This window comes from Aotus nancymaae, unplaced genomic scaffold (genome assembly GCF_030222135.1).
Source record: "Aotus nancymaae isolate 86718 unplaced genomic scaffold, 86718_ANA_hifiasm-v0.15.2.pri h1tg000001l, whole genome shotgun sequence".
In the NCBI taxonomy this organism is placed as follows: domain Eukaryota; kingdom Metazoa; phylum Chordata; class Mammalia; order Primates; family Aotidae; genus Aotus; species Aotus nancymaae.
The window spans coordinates 6,728,651-6,749,084 of record NW_026988412.1 but is presented as its reverse complement, the minus strand read 5'-3'; positions in this window follow the sequence as shown (position 1 = coordinate 6,749,084).

Sequence of the window (20,434 nt, the reverse complement as noted above, 5' to 3'; positions counted from 1 at the left end):
CACTGCAGCCTCGACCTTCTGGGCTCCAGTGATCCTCCTGCCTCAGTCCAAGTATGTTGTTTCTTTTTTAAAGCAGCAGTCATACCCAGCTACTTTTTCTGGTCTCCTTTCAGCTAAGTATGACCATGTGAATAAGTTTTGGCTAATAAGAAATAAGCAGTAACTGTGAAATAGGACTTCTAGAATATTTCCTTGAAGTGAGAGAAAGACTGACTATGCGTCTCTGGCATTTCATTTCTTCCTTTTTCCTGTGCCTGGAATGTAGCTAGAATGGCTGGAGATTCTACAGCCACCTTGGCCCATTTGGATAAGCTGTATGAAGAGGGAAGTCATATGATAAGAAAGGAGGAACAGAGAGAGCTAAGGAAGCTAGGTTCTCAGTGGCTTTATACCACGACTTTATACCTGCTGTAGACTGCCAACCTCTGGGATCAGGATCTGTAATAGTTCTCAATTGCTATGTGACAAATCATTACACATCTAGCAGTTTAGGACAACACATATTTATTGTGTCACAGTCTCTGTGGGTCAGGAGTCTGGGTCTTCTGCTTTGGGTCTTTCAGCCTGAAATCAAGGTGGCTGGGACTGCCTTCTCGCCTAAGGCTTGCGATCCTCTTCCAAGCTCACTGGTTCTTAGCGTAACTTATTTCCTTGTGGTTGTAACTAGCAAGCTGCAGAGTCAGGATTTGAACCCTGGCAGTCTGGAGTTGATGCCTATCCTAAAATCAACTTTATTGTGCACACAAATCACCTGAGAAACTTTTTAAAATACAGATTCAAATTACCATATTTTACAGGGCAGGTCTAGTTGCTTTGTAAGATTTGCCTTAAGCCCAGTTAAGCCCCAAATGAATTTTCAGCTAATTCTTGAACTTACTTGCCTATCTCCAGTGACCAGATAGGTTCCCTCTAGAACTCCTTATTAACTTCATTCAAAGCTGAGCTTTGCTTGACTTCCTGACCTCACCCACCTGATTACCATACTGCCTGGGTGCTGAGCTAGAAGCCACAGGGATGGTCCTGCCTGTTTTCTCTCCTACTTCTATAGATTCTCATTCCTGTTATCTTTCCTCCTGCCACTACTCTGTTCTGATATTCATCACCTCCTGTGTGGACCCGTGTAATGATCTTCGTCATGAATCTTTCTGTGTTTCCTGGTTTGTAGTTTGGATTATTGGTCCCAAGTATTCACATCTCTGTAAGAGAATTATTCATCCATCCTCTTGCCGTGACTTTATGATGAACGGCCCCTTGGCCTGGGGCTTGGTAATGTGACTTGCTTTGTCGGATTGGAATATTCACAAGTGTGATTGGAGCAGGGGCTTGAAGTGTGCTTGCACAGTTGGGCTTGCCCTCTTGCACTGCTGCAAGCAGGAAGATGCCATGGATGCTTTTGGTGCAAGAAGCATGAGAGACGTGTGAAGCAGACCTGCACCCCACTTGTTGTGTGGAGCCGAGCCTACCCAATATCAGCCCAGGTTAGCCAGACTTAGCCCAAATGCCAGTGCAAGAAAGAAAACTAAATGCTTATCATTGTATGCCGCTGGGATTTTGACGTGTTTATTACTCAGCAAAAGCTGACTAATATACAGCCCTAATTTATCTCTTCACTGCCAAAGTCACCAATGTGAAACAGATCTATCCTGTTACTGGTACACAATGTCTGATTTATTCCACAGGATAAACTCCCAAATGTTAACCCTGCCATGTAAGCCCACCTTACTCAACCTCAGTCTATCGTTCCTGTCCCATTCTGTCATGACTCCGACTCATTTGACATTCAGAATAGTTGAAGGGCTGAAGCAGGCTTTGGTGTTTGACCAATCTAAACCTTTGGCTTCTCTTTCTCTCGGACTGGACTCTCATCTCATATCTGCTTCCTGCCTTGTCAATTCCTGTTCATTCTTCAAAGCCTGCTCAAATGCCACCACTCCGTGAAGCCTTGCTTTGGTCTCCCAGAAGCGGCCCCTTGATGTCCCCATAATAATGCTGTTAGAATACGCATTTCATGGTACTGTAGCAGATTGTATCTATGACCTGGCCTAGCCCCATAGCTTCAGGGAAGTGATTCTGCTTTATTCATGCATATGTTCCTTACATCTGTGGCCAGCTCATGTCCTGGCACACAACAGGTGTGTGAGGACATGAGCTGGCCACAGATGTAAAACAGGTGGCATGTAAAACATGCTCAAAACAGGTGAAATGAGTAATTTGAAGGAGCGTCATTTGGCAGCCTGCCCTTCTAGGCAATGCAGTGAGCTTGTGGAGAGCAGATTAATTCAGAAGTCACATTGCAAGCAGTATTGCTGTGGCTCTCAGAGTAACTTTGCCAGGAAAGGAGATAGGTGTGTCAAAGACTTACCTGCTCTTCTCCAGGGCAGGTGGTGAGTGGCACAGTGGCATAGTGGGAGCATGGGACTGAAAGTCAAGATCCAGCCTGCAGCCCTGGCACTGTCCCCAACTTACCCTTAACTCTTTGAGCTTCACATTCTTTGTACAATGAAGGACATGGATTTGAGTCTGACCAGCTTCTGTTGACTCTGATGTCCAGTTGTTGCTTTCTGTAGAAGTTTGGAAGTGAGAGAGGTCTCGCCAGAATTTTCCAGGTCCACAGGAGAAGTGAAAAGCCACAAGGAAAGGGTGCCTCTCGATGCGATTAGGGGAACCTGCCCCTCACTATGGGTAAGGGACTTAGCTTTCACCAACCTCTCCCATACAATTGCTCTTGTCGTCTATTTGCTGGGCAGAAATGACACGCAAATTTAATGGCTTAAGACAGTAATTTGTTTTATTAGTTCTCATGCTTTTGTAGATTGGATGGGCTTATCTGGGTAGGTTTCACTCAGAGTCTCCTATGTGGCTGTGGGGTTGGAGTTATTGGGGCACCTGACTGGGCTGGGTCCCTGGTGCCTCATCTACACAGCTGGCAGTAATAAGGACTGTTGGCTGGAGCTGTCACCAGAGCACTGGCGTGTGGCCTCTGTGTGTGGCTTGGGCCACTCACCATGCGGTGGCTGTATTCTGAGTGGGAATGTCCTAAGAGTAAGAGTTCCCAGTGACCCAGGCAGAAGCTGGGTCCACACATCTTGCAAAACTTCTGATGACCTAGCCTCAGAATTCTCAGAACAATTTTGCCACATTGTTTTGGACAAGCAAGTCACTAAGGCTCGCCCAGATTTAAGGGTGGGGACCCAGACTTGCCCTCCTGATGGGAGAATGTTGAAGAATTTGCAGCCTATATTTCCTTGCCTTAGCATGGAAGTGTGCTAAGAATCTTGGAATTTGGAAATAAGACTAAAAAGGGCCAGATGAATAGATAATATTTTGGGGTGCTTTGAGGTCTATCTTCAAAGATAGACCTTCACCTTTGAGACTAGCGAAGAGGCTCTCTTATCCCATCTTGAATCAAAGCATCTCTTTGAGGTTCAGCTTCAGATGCTATTAAAAGAATTCCATGGCTTCTAAGGGTGATGTCATGACTAGGGTTAGAAGTGTGTCCCACAACCTTAACAAACTAATGTATGCTCAGTGAGTTGCTCCCTGAGTGCCTGAAGGCCAGCGTAAGTGCCTACAGCAGAAGACACAGATACAGGCCTGGCCTGGCCTTATGGGAACTACTTCCTTAGTAGGCAGAGGTCTGGGGACTCCTTCTCCCTATTGGGAACTTTGCTAAATTTCTCACTGGACTATACATCCCTCAGCATTTTGTTAACTCAGTTTTCTACTTGGAAATTGTGTGTACAGACACAACCTCTTGCACTTGTCACATTTCTATCCTCTGCTGCATCATGAACTGTAAGAGGAGTTGCTAACAGGAAGCACTTTTTACAAAAGCCCAAGTCTCATCCTCCTGGGCTGTTTGCTGTCATTCTACCTGGAATCTGTCTTAATTTGTGTTTCCCTCCAAAATCTTGTTGCAGGTGGGCTTGGGGTTTTCCTCATTTCTGTGTCCTGCTTGGTGCCTTATTTGCACACAAGATGCTCTCCATAAAGTTTTGACCTGAGTCAAAGGAGTTAAAGAGCTCCACACATTCCCACTGACAGTTTCCTTGGGAATCCCTCCAGGAGCCTCTGAATGGGTCTAACTTAACTGCTTTGAGGATGTTTTGCTCCAAAAATGGAGAGGGATGTCTTTTCTCTTTTGATGGATTGGTGGCCGAGTTGGAGGGTGGAGAGGTGACTCACTGCAGAGGTCAGGGTGGACATGGAGGCGAGGAGGCCTTGGCTGGCCATGCTGCTTGGAGAACTGCTCCAAGGCTGGGCTTGTCACACTCCTCGCCTGCTTTTAGTCATCGGGGTCATTAGGCTCTGTGGCACATGGCCCCAATTCTCTCCTCATAGAAGCATAGAAAGATTGGCTGAGGACAGTCCAGGTCCAAAATGTCACAAATTTGTCATGATTTTCTTTCCCTTTTTAGGCCCTACACTGTGTATGTATATTTATAGGTGCTTGATGAAGGCCTGGGAATTAGATAACTCAGGGACGGTTGGCTGCCCAACCACATGTTCTTGGCTCCTCTGGAGTTAGTGGAAAAAATGCAAAAGCAATAACTGGTCCCTGTGAAGACAGTCTTCACTTTGCCTCTTCCCTCTCCCTGGGTGAGTGGTTGGTTCATCTCTCTCTCTCTCAATCTCTCTCTCTCTCTCTTTCTCTCTCTTGAGACAGTTTCACTCTATCACCCAGGCTGGAGTGCAGTGATGCTATCACAGCTCACTGCAGCCTCCACCCTCTGGGTTCAAAGGATTCTCCCACCTCAACCTCCTGAGTAACTGGGACTTGAGGCATGCACCACCATGCCTGGCTAATTTTTGTACTTTTAGTAGAGATGGGGTTTCATTATGTTGGCCAAGCCAGTCTTGAACTTCTGGTCTCAGGTGATCTGTCCGCCTTGGCCTCACAAAGTGTTGGGATTACAGGTGTGGACCACCATGCCCATCTGGTTGGCTCATCTCTTAAGGATGACCAAGTTGAATGATTCTTCCTAGTGTGTGTAGCTGTTCCATGATGGGGGCTCAGGAGCAACAGGAATGACTCTTTCTGAGTTGACAAAGCCAGACAGTTCTGAGATCCTGAGCCTTCAGTAATGGAATCTGTCTTAGTTGGAGTTTCCTTCCAAAAGTAGAACCTGAGAATAGAGAGTTGGGTGCAAGAAGTTTTCTGGGAGGTGAACCCAGGGGTCAGGCGGGAAGAACAGGCAGAATGAGACAGAGAAGAAAACAGAATCAAGTTGCGAATGTGTTGCTTTGAGCAGCAGGACTTAATTTTGCTCAGACCTCTGAGAAGCAGGATGAGAGGCTGGGAGACTTATCCATGGGCCTGACTCCTTCACTGGTTGTGGTAGTCCCTGGGATGTTGGCCTCCCTCCCATGTGGCTGCTCTGCTGCTGGACCTGAAAGGGTCTGCTGCGCTGTAGAAGCAGACGCCTGGGGAGTGAGAGCAGAAGAACAAGGGGCATGTGCATGTGCTTGAGGTGAAAGGCTATCAATGCTGGGTGAGTCTGAGCTCCTAAGGAAATGTCCACCACGCTGGCTGGAATCAGAGGTGGGCTGAGCAGACAAGATGTAGGGCATGTTTTACTTTCAGGTGGTGACAACCTCTGATGATGTCTTCAACCATAAGGAGGCATGGGTCCTTAGGACTTACTCTATGAAAGGGAACAGTAGCAATGGTTTAGGCACTGGGCTTGACTAGTTCTGCAATGTTTAGGACAGAATTGTTACCACACAGAAGACCCATCACTATTGTTTCCTCCTGGCTCTTCTTTGACCAACTTAAGGTAGTTTTTCATCTAACAACAAAATGTCACCCATGGTCCCATCTTTGGGTTAAGACATATTCCAGGTCATGCCTACTCCCTTTTTCCTCCCTCTCTACTTCCTTCCATCATACACACACTCACTTTCTCTCTCTTGTCTTTCTCTTTCTCTTTCATTTGTCCTCCCTCTGTCCTTCTGTTTCTTTAATTTCCCTCTCCTTCCTTCCTCCCTCTTTCTTTTTCTCCCTTTATTTCAACAAAATACTTTATTATTTAATTTCCAAAGACTTAAAGATTTTCGAGGTTTCTTTGTTATAAATTTCTAGTTTAATCCCATTGGATAGAGGATGTATTTTGTATGTAGAGTACATATTTTATATGAATTGAATGATTTTGCATTTGCTGTGATTTGTTTATGGCCCAGAATATGGTCGTTTTTGGTGAATGTTTCATTTGTACTTGAAAATAATGTGTATTCTTTTGTTGTTGATAGTGGAGGTTCTATGAAGTTAAATTAGGTTAACTTGGCTCAAAGTGTTGTACAGCTCTCCCGTATCCCTAACTGCTTTTCTGTTTACTTGTTCTATTGATTACTGAGAGGGGAGTGATAGTTTCCCCAACTATGATTGTGGATTTGTCTATTTGCCACTCTCTTTTACGAGCTTTTGTTTGATATATTTTGAAGTTATGCTGTGAGGCACCTACACACTTAGTATTGTTAAATCTTCTTGGTGAATTGTTCTCTGTATCATTATGTAGTGATACTCTTTATCCCTGGTAATTGTTCTTGTTCTGAAGTCCAGGAGGTCTTATTCCTTGTCTGATGCTGATACAGCCTTCTAGCTTTGTTTTGTTAGTGTTTGTATGGTGTATCTTTTCTCCTGCTTTTATTGGTGATCTATCTTGTCTTTATATTAATGTGGACTTCCTGTTGCAAGCATGTCAGTTTGACAATCTCTATATTTTACTTGGGATGTTTTAGACAAATTTAATATAATTACTGGTATAGTTGATTTAAATGTATCCTCTTTCTAATTATTTTCTATCTGTCCCATTTGTTCTTTGCTTTGTTTTGACTTTTTCCTTTTCTTGCCTTCTTTTGGATGTACTGGGTATTTTTTTATGATGCTAGTGTATTTCCACTATTGGCTTATTTTGCATATCTATTTTCATACAGTGGTTGCTCTGGTTTTTACAATGTACATCTTTATTTTATCACAATCTACCTTCAAAAAATATTACAGCACTACAAATACAGTATAAGAATGTTAAAACAGTATATTTCCATGTTCTTTCTCATCCTCTGTGTTATGTCGCCATATATTTTACCAATACGTATCTTATAAACCTCAAAATATATTATTACTATTTTTGATTTACATAGCCAATGATCTTTAACATTACTGAAAATAACAATGTGCTTTATATTTACCCTCATTTTTGCCATTATTTACTCTTCAGTTTTAAAAGTAGATTCAAATTTCCACCTGGTAACATATTTCCTCTGCCCGAGGAACTTTCTTTAACATTTCCACTAGTGAAGATCTAATTATAGTAAATTATTTCAAATTTCTTGTATCTGAAAAAGTCTTCATTTTGCCTTCAATCTGATTTGACAGTTATTTTCTTTTAGTATTTTAAAGACATCACTACACTGTCTTTCTGCTCACCTGGCTTTTGATGAATACTCTGCCACAATTATTCTCTTTATTCCTCTTTACATAATGTTCATTTTTTACCTAACTGCCTTCAAAGTTTTATTTTTGGATTTCAGCAGTTTGACTATGCTGTGCTTGTTTGTGTGTGTGTGTGTGTGTGTGTGTGTGTGTGTATGTGCGTTCGTGTGTGTATGTATGTTTAACTTCATCCTGGTTGGGGTAAACAGAGCCTCTTGCATCTGTAGTTTATAGTCTTTCATTAATTTCAGAAAATTCTTGGCTATTATCTTGTCAATGTATTTCTTCTGTCTCATTCTCTTTTTTCGTCTTAAGACTTAAATTACATTTATGTAAGACTGCTTGATATTGTACTGCAGATTTTGTATACTTTGATTTATTTTTTTTTCTTTTGTGTTTCAGTATGTATAGTTTTTATTGACCTATCTCAAACTCACTGGATCCTTGCTTAGTTGGGTATAGTCTGCTAATAAGACCATACAGGGAATTTATCTCTGAAATTATGTCTAGCATTTACATCTGACTCTTGTTTTTGACTCTGCTGAAATTCTCTATCTATCTGCTCATGCATGGTGTTAACTTTTTCCATTAGATTTTTAACATCTTAATCATAGTTACTTTAAGTCCATGTCTGGTAGTTCTAACATGTAAGCTATCTCTAAGTCTGGTTCTGTTGACTCTCTACAATGTGTTATTACTTTTTGCTTTTTTGTGTCTTGAAATTTTTGATTGCATGCTGGACATTGATTATAGAAAAATAGTAGAGACTGAGATAAATAGCATTTACCCATGAAATGAGCATGCCTCTTCTGTCAGGCTGTCAGCATGGATGGTTGAATCAATCTAGTCAGCAATTAAGCTGCATTTTGATTTTGTTGTTGCTATCACTTCCTTCAGTACATCACAGGCTTCATATACCTCTATCAGTGGACTTTTTTTGTTTGGAGATTGAGGGGCTAGAGGGGTTGTTTCAGTGTTCCTACTTTACACACAGCTCTTAACAGCAGTACTTGTTGTTAACAGCCAATTTCTCCAAGGTTTTGATCCTCCCCAGTAATAGTCTCTGTTGCTTTTTACTTGGTATTCATGATGGGTACTAGGGGTAGAAAGCATCTCACTTTTCCTTGTCTAGCCAAGATTTAGGTAGGGATTCTCTACCTGAGTCTTGAGGATAGAATTTTATCAGCATATCCTGTCCCTGGCATGGAAACCAAACTTTGTTTTGTCTCTGTGTTGTGTCTTGGTTGGGAAAGAGTTTCCTGCCCCTCATCATCCAGCAGTAGCAAACCTCTGCTTTGTCTTGGTGCAGGATTCTGAGCTCAAGAGCATTTCCTTCCTCTAATCTAACACCTTAAAGCTGTTGCTTCATCTGAAGGTGGGGTCTGGGAAGAGGGCAGGTTGTATACTTGTATTTCAGTGGCACCACCTGCACACCTACACCACTCTGGGGATGTTGTTCCAGTCTCTTTTCTCATGAGCTCCTGGTGAGGGCCCATGGCAAAGAATGTGTGAGTGACTGTGAACCCTCCTGGTGTCCGGGATCCCAGTAATTGCAAACTGATATGCTGGCCCCGACTTGACCTTTCAAATTCATTAATATTTTAGCTGATATCTTCTTGTCTATTTCTGTGGTGGGTGCTTCTTCTTCCTGTGCTCTGACAAAGGTGAAACACTCTATGTGTCCCATCTCTCCTCAGAAGGGCTTTTCACCCTTTAGAATTTAGTTCATTTGGGTTACCTTGTGACTTCAACACTAATGGGCTCAAAAAGTCTGATTTTATAGATTTCCTGGCTTTTCCTCATTGGTGTTATAGGGAGAAGTATTCTCTGTGGCTTTCCAGATCCTAAGTGGAAGTGGGGCCATGCTTAACTGAATGTCTATGATATGCAGGAAACTGGTACAGGCCCTCGTGGTTGAGTTTGCACCGTGACTTGTCCCTTTCGACTAATCCCCATCAGTTGGACAAGTCTTTGGCCACCTTTTTCGTTTGTGGAGAAGCCACCACCTAGATTTATCGTTCAACTGTAAGCACCACAGTCTTGGGGAAAACAAGGTACCACTCCACTTCTGGGCCTGACATTCTAGGATACTGCCACCCCCTGACCTTAAACCATCAGTACTTGCTTGGGAGAGACAGTGGACACATCTAATTTGCCATGTAAGGGCAGTGTGGCAGAGGGGAGAAGATCAGTTATGTTGTCAGAATAATCAACTCCATGAGGTCATGAAGCAGGTCAGATGTACCTATTAGCTTGTGACTGATTCCACTTCTCCAGTTTAAGCAAGTCTCCTGAATCCTGGGTCACAGTTTTCTTGTCTGTAACATTAGTGGTTGGACTAAATTCTCTTGGAATGGATGGCCCTCAGGCCATGGTGTGCCAGTAGTTCCTGTGTTGTGGCTTCTATCTGCACATATGCATTTTCTCACTCAGGAAGCAATGAAAGGGCAACTGCTGTTATGTGGAGTTAGGATAAATGTTCTATGTTAAGAGCAGTGCTCAGGTTTGGGAAGAAGGAAACGCCTGCTGAGCTTCTGTGGTTTTCAAACGGGTTTCTAGCCCTGGCACCATTTCATTCAGGGACAAGCCCAGACTTCACATAGCTTATTTCCTGGGCTTCCCTTCAAATGTCTGTTTGACGAAAAGATTTTGTGAAACAAAAAATCCACTCCGAAATCAGGTCAGTGGTTGCCTGGGGGCAGGGAGTAGGAGTGTGGGCTTTAAGGAGATATTTGGGGTCGTGGTTGTTCTGCATCTTGAATATAGTGGTTGTTACAGGATTATGTGTCTTTGTCAAACTCATTGAACTATATATTGTAATGAGTTAAGTGTGTTTTATGTAAATCATACTTAAATTGATTTGAGAATTGAAAGCTACTGTTTTGGACCAGTGTTTCTCAAACTTTTAAATATCCATGCTCCTTTAGATTAGACTAAAAACCTCACACTGTTCTTTAGTTACTTAGAATTTTGAAATGAATTAATTGTAGTGGGAAAGATTAAATCAAAATGATGGGAATTTTAGAGTATGCTTTGTTGATTCAGATATAAGAATAATAAAGCAGGTACCCAGTTCTGAATTATTCAGAATTTTTATTTGTACTTTTTAATCTTTTGTATGAAGGGATGTTTTCAAGTCTCTGGGAAGTTTCAGATAACTTTGATAACTAAAGTATCATTTTTGATAACTACATAGTGATATTAATCATAAACATTTATTGATGCCTACTCTGAGGCAGGCACAGTTTTAAACAGTTTATAGAAATCAATTCAGTTGATCTTATACTGGTAACAGATAGACTATTGTTATAATCTCCACTTGACAGATAAGAAACAGAGTTCCAGAGTGGTCATGCAGTTTGCCTAGAGTCACTCAGTTGGTGAATAGTGGCACTGGGATTTGAACTCGGATAGTATAGATATAGGATCTTTACTTTTAACTTCTACTGTACTACTCCACACTTAAAATTACACAAGGGACCTGTTTGTCTGAACTCTCAGGAGTTCCTCTGTAGAATCTTCACGCAACTTTTAGTTTATTTATTTCTTTATATTTTACTTTAAGTTCTGGGATACATGTGCTGAACGTGCAGGTTTGTTACATAGGTATACACATGCCATGGTGGTTTGCTGCACCTATCAACCTGTCATCTAGGTTTTAAGCCCCACATGCATTAGGCGTTTGTCCTAATGCTGTCCCTCTCCTTGTCCCCCAACCCCGCGACAGGCCCCAGTGTGTGATGTTCCCCTCCCTGTATTTGCACTTTTTAAACTTTCATTTTGTTTCTTATTTTGAATTTTTCCTTTTAAGTTTATGCAATCAGTTTCAGAGTATACAGCTCATCTGCAATTTGCTTTTTCCTAATCAACATTTTTGAGATCTACTTATCATGACATGTGCCTAGGTCTCGGTAAGTTTTTAAACCTTTTACTGTTGTGTAGATTTCCATCCTACTAATATATCACAACTTAGTTTTCAACTTCCCTTTTTTGTTATTGTTGTTGGGTACCGTGTGGCTATGACCTTCCTTACACGTGCCGCATGGTTTCTCTAGGTTAAAACTACAACTGAAATTCCTGCTTTATGGAGCTAGAATATGCTTTTCCAACTACACACGTACATCCCAATTCTCAGCCGCAGATTCTGATATTCATATCTTCTCCTTCTGTTACTTTGACTCCACTGAGAGTCACAGATGTGGACTGTGAATGTTGTCCTGTGAATGTGGACTGTGGACTGTGGACTGTGACTGTGGACTGTGACTGTGGGTTGGTCAATTCTTTAAGAAAGCATTAAGAATGTTAAACATTAAGAGCCAAAAAGTAAATATCCCAGGCCTTGCTGGACAAGAGTTAAAATAGAGGAAATTATGAGTCGAGAATATTTAAAATGTGAAAATAGGCTGGGTGCTGGGGCTCATGCCTGTAATCCCAGCGCTTTAGGAGGCTGAGGTGGGAGGATTGCTTGAGTCCAGGAGTATAAGACCAGCCTGGGGGACATAGTGAGACCTCCATCTCATTAAAAGAAAAAAAAAATTTTAAACTAAACTAAAATAAAAAATGTGAAAATCATCCTTAGCTTGCCGGCTGTGAAAAAGCAGTAACCGGGTGTATTTGGCTAATGCACTGTAGTTTACTGACCCGTGTCCTCCATGGTCTTCTAGTTCTAATATGAACTTATTAAGAGATAAATTAGTGCATGTGTTGATACACACACAGGGTTTTTGAGCAGAGCAAGAACTTAGGTTATTGGCATACACACTTCTGGTTGTGGCCAGCCCAAGGGAAATGGTGTCCTATTTCCTAGAAGGCTGCTGTTGCTCTTCGTTCTCAGAGGCAGCAAGGCCTGAGACCCGTCTCATTTCTCACCCCCAGTGCCCCCTGCCTCTCTGCCCCCTCCACAGATGCAGTGCCCCTTCCTTGCTGAGTGGACACACAGCATTGATGCTCTGTCTCCAGTGGGCGTCTGCAGGTGCTGAACTCAAAGACCCGTCTTCCTCAGCACCCTATGACACTCTCTCACAAGGACCGTGAAGTCTGTGTTGGACAGGGTCTCTGCAGTGGGCTCAAGGACAAAACGCTGTGAGGTGTTTGGAGGTACAGTGGAAGGGAAAGCCACAGAAATGGGCAATTTTGAAAATATGAAATCAGGGAGTGTCAAAGTGTTCGGCCTCTTTCCAAAGATGGGGTCAGAATGGGATATAGGCAAGGCCGATAGGGTGGAAATACCCACCTGACTTGTTCCCTGAGCTAACTAGAGGAAGTAGGATTAATGGAATAAATGACCAGTTTAAAGAGGCTCAGATAGAAGCAGTTGTTTGTAAAACCCTTGTCCTAGGCAGAATTTGGCATGGTCATTTCCTGTCCTTCCAATAGCATTGCATTCAGATTCACTGTGGTCATTGATGTCCAGTCTATTTTTTACTGTTTCTGTGTAAGGCATCTCTATAATTTCTTCCTCCAACGACTTTGAAGGTACCCTCTAGGAGGTGCCTGCCCTGGGGACTCTGTAAGTTCCTGTAATATAAGGCCCATCATCTGCAGGGAGTGGGAGGGATTACAAGAAGAGGCAAAGAGTGATCCCTGCCACCCGTGTGTGTGTGTGTGTGTGTGTGTGTGCACGCACGTGTTGGAGAGAATAGAGAAAATTTCCCTTTTCACAAATGTCAAACTTGCATAGAAAATACTCTTGCAAATCTCAGTGCCCACTTAAATTCTGTCAATTCCACCCAATGTGGATGAGTCCAGTGCTACCACTGTCCTCTCCCACCACCCTGCCTGCTTCTTGCTGCCCGTCTCTCCAGATTAGGACAGCCCTCTTTGTATTTCCCTCCGACAAACACACTCCCTACTCCTATCCCAGCCCCATTCATTCAACAGAGATCAGAGAAAACATGACAACAAAGAGACACAATTGACTGAAATTCTTCAAGACCCAGGACCCACCTGAGTCCCTTCCAGGCCCCACACCTGCGGAATGGGGCTTATGCCATGGCTCTGTGAGGCAGTCCCGTGAAAAGATGAGCTGGAACTCTTAGAGATGGTGGACCAGGGGAGGCCCCTGGCCTTCTTTTTTGAATCTCTCTACACATGCCATCCGTCTTTGCAGCGATGACTGCATAGGGCCGGAGGTGGTTAGCTAGCAGAGCTGGCAATCAGGTGGAGGTTTCCCACTGCTGGTTTTGTAATCTATTGACTCAAGCATTCTGCCTTTTACCTAGAGCAAACAACTCAGCAATGAAATCCCATGATCCCCTGGAGCTTGGGTTTGCTGCAGCCCACACATGGAGGGCTAAATTAAGCCATTTGCACCTTGACTGACGTCTTCTAAATGGTTCTGTGGATAATGGTGTTTATCCCCTGTAGAGATGGGGCAACACAGAGGGAAGAACTCAAAGGCAGGATCCTGTGAGTAAACAAAGCTCACCAGTGAACTAACCATCCCCAAGTTTAAGTATTTAAGTTCTAGCTTCAGTGGAGAGGAGGCTGAGTCATTAAATGTTGTCAGGCTCCTGTGTTTATTCCCATCTCGGTAACTGTAAAGTTTGTTCTCGCCGAGCTTAAAACGAAGAAACTGAGGCCAGCATAAGAAGATCCAATGCGAAGGAATTTATTCAGGCTCCCAGGGAGGTTCTGCGGTCTGACAGGAGGGGCTAGAGAAGTCACGTGGTCTCCTCTCAGACATGGGGTTTTATAGGGAGTGAAATAGCTCGATTGGTTTGGGAGAGCAGGGTGTGGGCAAAGCAGAACTACCATTGGGTATGGTTACAGGGCTTTGTTTGCATATAGGACTTGGCTGCTATTGGCTAGTAAGACTCGACTGCTATTGGCTATTAAGACTCAACTGCTATTGGTCAATAAGACTTGACTGCTATTGGTTAGCAAGAGGCTAGGGTTACAAGACCTTGTTTGCATACTGGGCTCTTTAAGGGAAGGCCAGGCTGTACGAGTATGGGAGAAGGGAACATGCCCGAGCATGTCTGAGCTTGCTCGAGCTCATCCGGGCTTGTCTGAGCTTTTGGAAAAAGGGTGGGGGGTTTGCGTCCAAGCTCCCGGCGAGGCAACTGGCCTTACAGTAACACAGGGTTCACTGGAGAGTGTTTTATCCCCCTCTGGCCTTTGTAAACGCTGCTCCCTGAGCCAGGAGCCTGCTTCTCTCTCCCGCTCTTCCTGGCTGACTTCAGTCACGGGTTTGGTGTCATCTCTAGTCACCCCTCCCATGCTTCTGCAGCACCTTGTACTCTCCTTACCATAGAACTGACCAGAGTGGGTTGTAATTGCCCATGAACTTATCTAAGTCTTTCATGAGATCAGAAGTAGTTGCTGCCTTGCTGTTCTCACAGCCTGGACCAGGCTGAATGGAGCTGAGCTGGCTCTGAAATGACCAAAGGCACAAGACTCACAGAGCAGATCCCCAGAGCTCAAGAGTCAGAAAAACAAGAGTCCTCTTCAGGCCAGTGGTGCAGTGAAGGTGCAGTGAGGAGAGGAGGCAGGCAGGAGCTGTGGGTGTGGGGACCAGGCCTTGGAGTAAAATTCCTGGTGGCTGGAGCTCTAGATGACAGCTGTGAACTGTGCCGGGGTGCCCAGGATTCACTCTGGGACTGCTGGCTAAGGATCAGGAGGGGCAGACAGGGGTTTCATGGTGCTAGGATGGGCCAAAGGCTCAACACTGGGCATGAAGAGTCCTAAGTTGGTTTTAGAAACCCACCCCGAGGGGTTCCTGGCCTCCACAGCACTGGTTCAGAGAGCGTAGCAAACTCAGGAGTGGCTCCGACATGGAAGCCCCAACAGTCAGGCAAGTGAGGTGCTGCACGCCAGGCGAGTTCAGGAGCCAGGCCCTGGAGGTGGGAGATGATATCAGTAGAAGGGTTTCAGGGTCCAAGTGGAGCCAGAGAGGAAAAAAGCAAAAGCTTTTATTAGGCTGGGTTTCCCAGAAGCAGACCCTGTGGCAAGGACGCCAGGGCAAGTCCTCTGGGAGGTGAAGGAAACGGTGGGAGAGTGAGGCAGTGACACAGGGAAGGGAAGGCCACTGAGGTGTGTTATGGAATGAGTGACTGCTGTGGGTAGCTGGGGCACTGTCCTGCTGGGAGGTCAGGAAGTCAGGGTGGAACAGGATTGTCCCACCTGAGGAGCGAGGGAGCTGGGGCATTTACCCACCGCTTCTCATCAGCCACCGGCTGAGAGCTGGTCTCCAAGGACATTGATTTCTTCTCCCTTTAGAGTGACTTTAGCACCAGAGGAAACCCTCAGACAGAGATGGGGGTGCTGGCAGTGGGAGGGTGGGCCGGTGTGCACTGGATTCATCAGGCCTGAGGGCTAAGCTGCTACAAGCATCAATGTAAACACTCATCCCTGGAGTATCAGACCCGAGGGCTGGTTTTGAGCATCCACGTGTCATTGTGTGGCTATGAGCGCTCGCTGAGCAGGCTGCTGACACCCCTTCACCCCCTGGCTCTGCATGTGGCTGCTTCTGCAGGCAGCGGCTGCTGGGACTCCCCCTGGACTGAGTTGCTTGTGCAAAGAGACCCTATCTGGCTCCTCTGTGTACCCCTGTCCCCTGGACCTGCTGTGTAGAAGACCCTTTGGAACTACTGGTTGAACAGAACTAAAATCCAGTTTGGGAGGATCAGAGAGGAGAGGGAACCAGCTTCTCACTTGAAGGCCCTGAGGCTACCATCAGTGACCTGTATCCCAGGTGGGAATGCTCACCGCACCTGAGCCCGGGTGAAGAGCTGCAGCAGCCACAACATTAACATCAGCTGGTGTCCACGGAGGGCTTTCTGCCTGCCAGGCATGAAGCTCTAATGTTCACTTACATTCTCATTCCGTCTCCATTACCCTCCGAGCTAGGTCCTGGAAGCACCCCCACTGTACAGATGAGGACGACTTTCACCCAAGGGCTCAGTTTCTCTTGAGCCTCTTCTTTGAAACCAGCTGCACATAGGACACTTACCTCTTCCTTGCCTGGTACTGTGAACGCACAGCCTTTCCCAAACCCAGGCTGGTCATGCTGGGGAGAACTCTGAGCAGGATCCTCGCACTATGTGAGGGCAGAAGTGGACGGGACTCCAGCTCTCACTGAGCTCAGGACTCATTTCACAGCCAGAAGATGCCTTCTGCAAGGTCACAGAGCTTGGCCTAGCAGACCGCCCCATGGACTCCAAGGGCAGAGCTGCAGTTATTCCTCCACACTCCCTCTCCTGTGGATCAAAGGCAGTTTCTTAAATAATTGGGCTTATGTAGCCCATTTTCTGGGCTGTATTTTCTCAGATGAATAACTTTTTTTTTTTTTTTTTGGTGGGTAAGTGGATGACTTATGGGATTGTCATGCAACGTTTAGTCTAGAAGAAAAGACCAATTTTTGGCTAGAGTCTTGTGGCTATTAAGAAGAGCTTTGTGATCAGAGCAAGGGCTGAACCTTGGGAAAAAACACTGAAGGAAACTGAGGCAGCCCTGCCCTCAAGTGTCCTCAGCTGCCCAGTGCTGAGGTGGGTCTGATCTAAGGACAGGGCTGAGCAATGCCCTTAGGAGGCCTTCTCTGCCTCTTTCCCTGGGTTCAAAAACCCCACGTCCTTATTCCAACACCAGGGCATTGTCCAAGAGAATGATTTTAACTGTTGCTGAAAAGGCATGTTTATTCCTGGGAGGTTTGGATGAGTTTCATTTCCAGTTGTGAAAAGTGAGAGCAATGTTTTTCCGACTGGGTCACCATCACTCTTCTGCCAGGCCTCCCTTTCCCTCCCACGTGCTCTTCTCTGCTGCTGGCCTGGGAGGGCCCAGGGTCAACCTTCTCCTTCAAGGCCCTGGAATACTGTATCTCTGTCCTGACCAACTCATCCACCCTCAGGCCCAGGTTCCCAAGAAACAGAAAACCTGAGTTTTCCATTTCTATATCTTCTATTTGTCTACATCTGATGTGAAACTAGGCTGTGGTTACTTATTATGACTGTTCCCCAATATCACCTGTCTCTAGAATTAACCTAGAAAATGCCATACTTTTCCATCAGATCCAGGATGGGCTCCAACGTTGCCAGAAGACTCCATTCTCTGTGGGAACTGAGAGTGAGTGGGTCTCTGGCAGAAGGCCCCCTTGAGGCCTCCTTCTCCGTGCCCCACTCCCTCATCATGTTCACATAGTGACACTACAGGAAAGGTAGTGGGAGGTGGTGATGATGGTGGTAAACCCAACATGGGGTCCCAGACCAGACTGCACCATCGCCTGTGCCTGGAGCGCTTAGAGAAATGATCAAACCTTGGGTCTTACATCAGTTAGCTTTTCCTACATAACAAACTGTTGCAAAACTTGATGGCTTAATTTGCCACGAAAGTAGATTTTAGCTGCTCTTCCCACCCACCTTCTCCACCAAAGAAAAGGATGTGAGAAGATGAATCTGTTAATTTGCTTGACTGTGGGAATCATTTCGCTTTGTAGATACACGTCAAAACATCATGTTGTACATCTTAGATATATAAAACTAGAAGAAAACACTTAATAGCTGAAAACACCAGCCGTTTATTTAGCTCACAATTCTGTGGGTTGATTGCAGGAGGTCAAAGCCTGTCATTTGGACAAGCCCAGAGTCACGTGGGATGGGACCACCCAGGGCCATGAATATGGAGCGGTGTGGACACATTGGAGCACGGCTGCCGTCATTCACCGGGTCTCTACTCCAGACTAACTGACCAGACTCTGGGGACGCCGTGACTCTAGCTTTAGCCCGTTTCCTGGGTGATTCTCACACAGCTGTACCACAGAAAGTCAACTGGGGCTCACCGCAAACAGTGACTGGTCAGGATTCCCACTTACTGTAACAGCACCACGAGTTAGAACTCAAAAAATCACAAGTAATGTAGGTCTAAAGTTTCTGGTGTGGGGCGACCCGGACTGCTCAGCCCAGGAAAACCAGGCAGTGCACAGTGGAAGGAACTCAATTTCAGTTTTGTCACATGCTGACCAGGCCCAGTCTTGTGTCCGAATGGCATGCAGCTGTAAGCCGGCATCCCTGGTTGGCTCAGCTCTATGGCAACTCCTTCGCAGACTATAAGAAAGGCCAGTGGTCCCAGAATGAGGGTCCACATCACTCCACGCAGACCCTCATTTTCATCCCAGCTGCCCCAACTGTCTGGTCAATGCAGGGAGAGGCGCTCAGCGGTCCCCGCTTCCTTTTATCTTTGACTCCAGTTCAGCCTCCTGCTGAAATCTTCCCTGACCCCCTCCACTTGCCTGCTTTATCTTCCCTCCTGACCACGGTCTGATGGAGGGTTTCTCTATGTATTTCTTCACTGCCCCACTCTCTCCCACAGGAACATAAGCTCCGTGGATGGACTCCTTCCTGTCTGTTCTGTCCACCTCGGGATCCTCAAGGCCTAATGCACAGTGGGCCCTTAGGAATATTTCCTCCATGAATGGAGCTCCCTCACTGGCATGTTTCTTTTTCTTTTCCTTCTTTCTTTCTTTTTTTTTTTTTTTTGTGTGACACGGAGTCTTGTTCTGTTGCCCGGGCTGGAGTGCAATGGCACGATCTTGGCTCACTGCAACCTCTGCTTCCCGGGTTCAACTGATTCTCCTGCCTCAGCCTCCTGAATAGCTGGGATTACAGGCGGCGCTACCACACCTGGCTAATTTTTTGTATTTTTAGTAGAGATGGGGTTTCACTATGTTGACCAGGCTGGTCTCGAACTCGTAATCTGCCTGCCTCGGCCTCCCAAAGTGCTTGGATTACAGGCATGTAATCCACTGCGCCTGGCCACACTGGCATTTTTTATTGTGGTTGTTTCTTTTTGCTGGCCAGCCTGGCTTGCACCCCACTCTCAGCCCCCTGTGCATGCTTTGTGGATGGAAGCTGTGTTGATGGAATGGAGCTTCCTCTCATGAAGCATGAAGGCACATCTTCCCCAAGTCCATTTGCATTGCAAGAATTTTCTTTTGAGGCATCTCAGAGAGATAAAATCTCCCAGCTCCCTCAGAGCCAGGCCTCACCTGGAGGCAGAAGTGGGAGGGAGGGGTGTGGGGCCTGAGTGTCGGAAGGCGTTTGGAGGCCTTGGCTTCTGGTGTTCCTCCCGTCCCAGGTCTAGAACATAGACCGCTTAAGACTATAAGGTCCGTAGCTGTAATCTGTGCCAGAGGACCAGAGATGGGGAGGCTGTGTGAGTGTCCAGTACGGGACTTGCAGCTCAGGGAATCACAGGACCCCTCACCTGGGGCATTTGAATTTGCGCTCCCGGGTCCTACAGGTGAGGAAATAGAGCTGCAGAGATGTTAGAAATCTGCTCAGGGCCGCAGAGCCAGTGTGAGAGCCCACTTTCTACCTCCCACCTCCCACCCTGTCCCATCACACCATTCTGTAAGACAGAGTTTCTTTACCAAACCCAATTATATTTATATTTTATTTTGAAATTAAAATTTTAACTTAAAGTTATTATTATTCTTTTAAAATAGGGACCAAATCTCACTGTGTTGCCCAGGCTGGTCTTGAACTCCTGAGCTCAAGCAATCCTTCTGTCTTGGCCTCCCAAAGTGCTGCGATTAACTTGAGGACTCCTGAAGCAAAGAATATATGTGGATCCTAAAACACTTTTAGCAAAAGAGGAAAGGATTTTAAGTTTTATAAAGACAAAAACTGCCAGGAGGCCTGGGGTTAAATGGTTCAAGAGCGAACCAAAGCCCTCCAGATAGACTTGATAAATCAGTTTAAAATACGAGGGACCAGGACAGCAACATGGCAGGACTTGGTCTCCCCAGTCAGAGAGGAAATGAAACCCCGTGGGAGCCATCTGAGCCCACGTGTGGCATTTGGGGGCGATGTTTCCGCAGCACATACTTGGTACTGTCATTTCTCAGACACCATCATCTAACTGCTTGTTTTCCATCTTGCTGGAAGCAGCCGTGAGCAGCCCAGGCTGTTTTTGATCACGGTTTATAGGCTGGAGATATGGAGCTTTTCCAAGGGCCAAATGTTTCAGGCAGACACACCATGTTCCTCTTCAGAAACTCGGGACTTC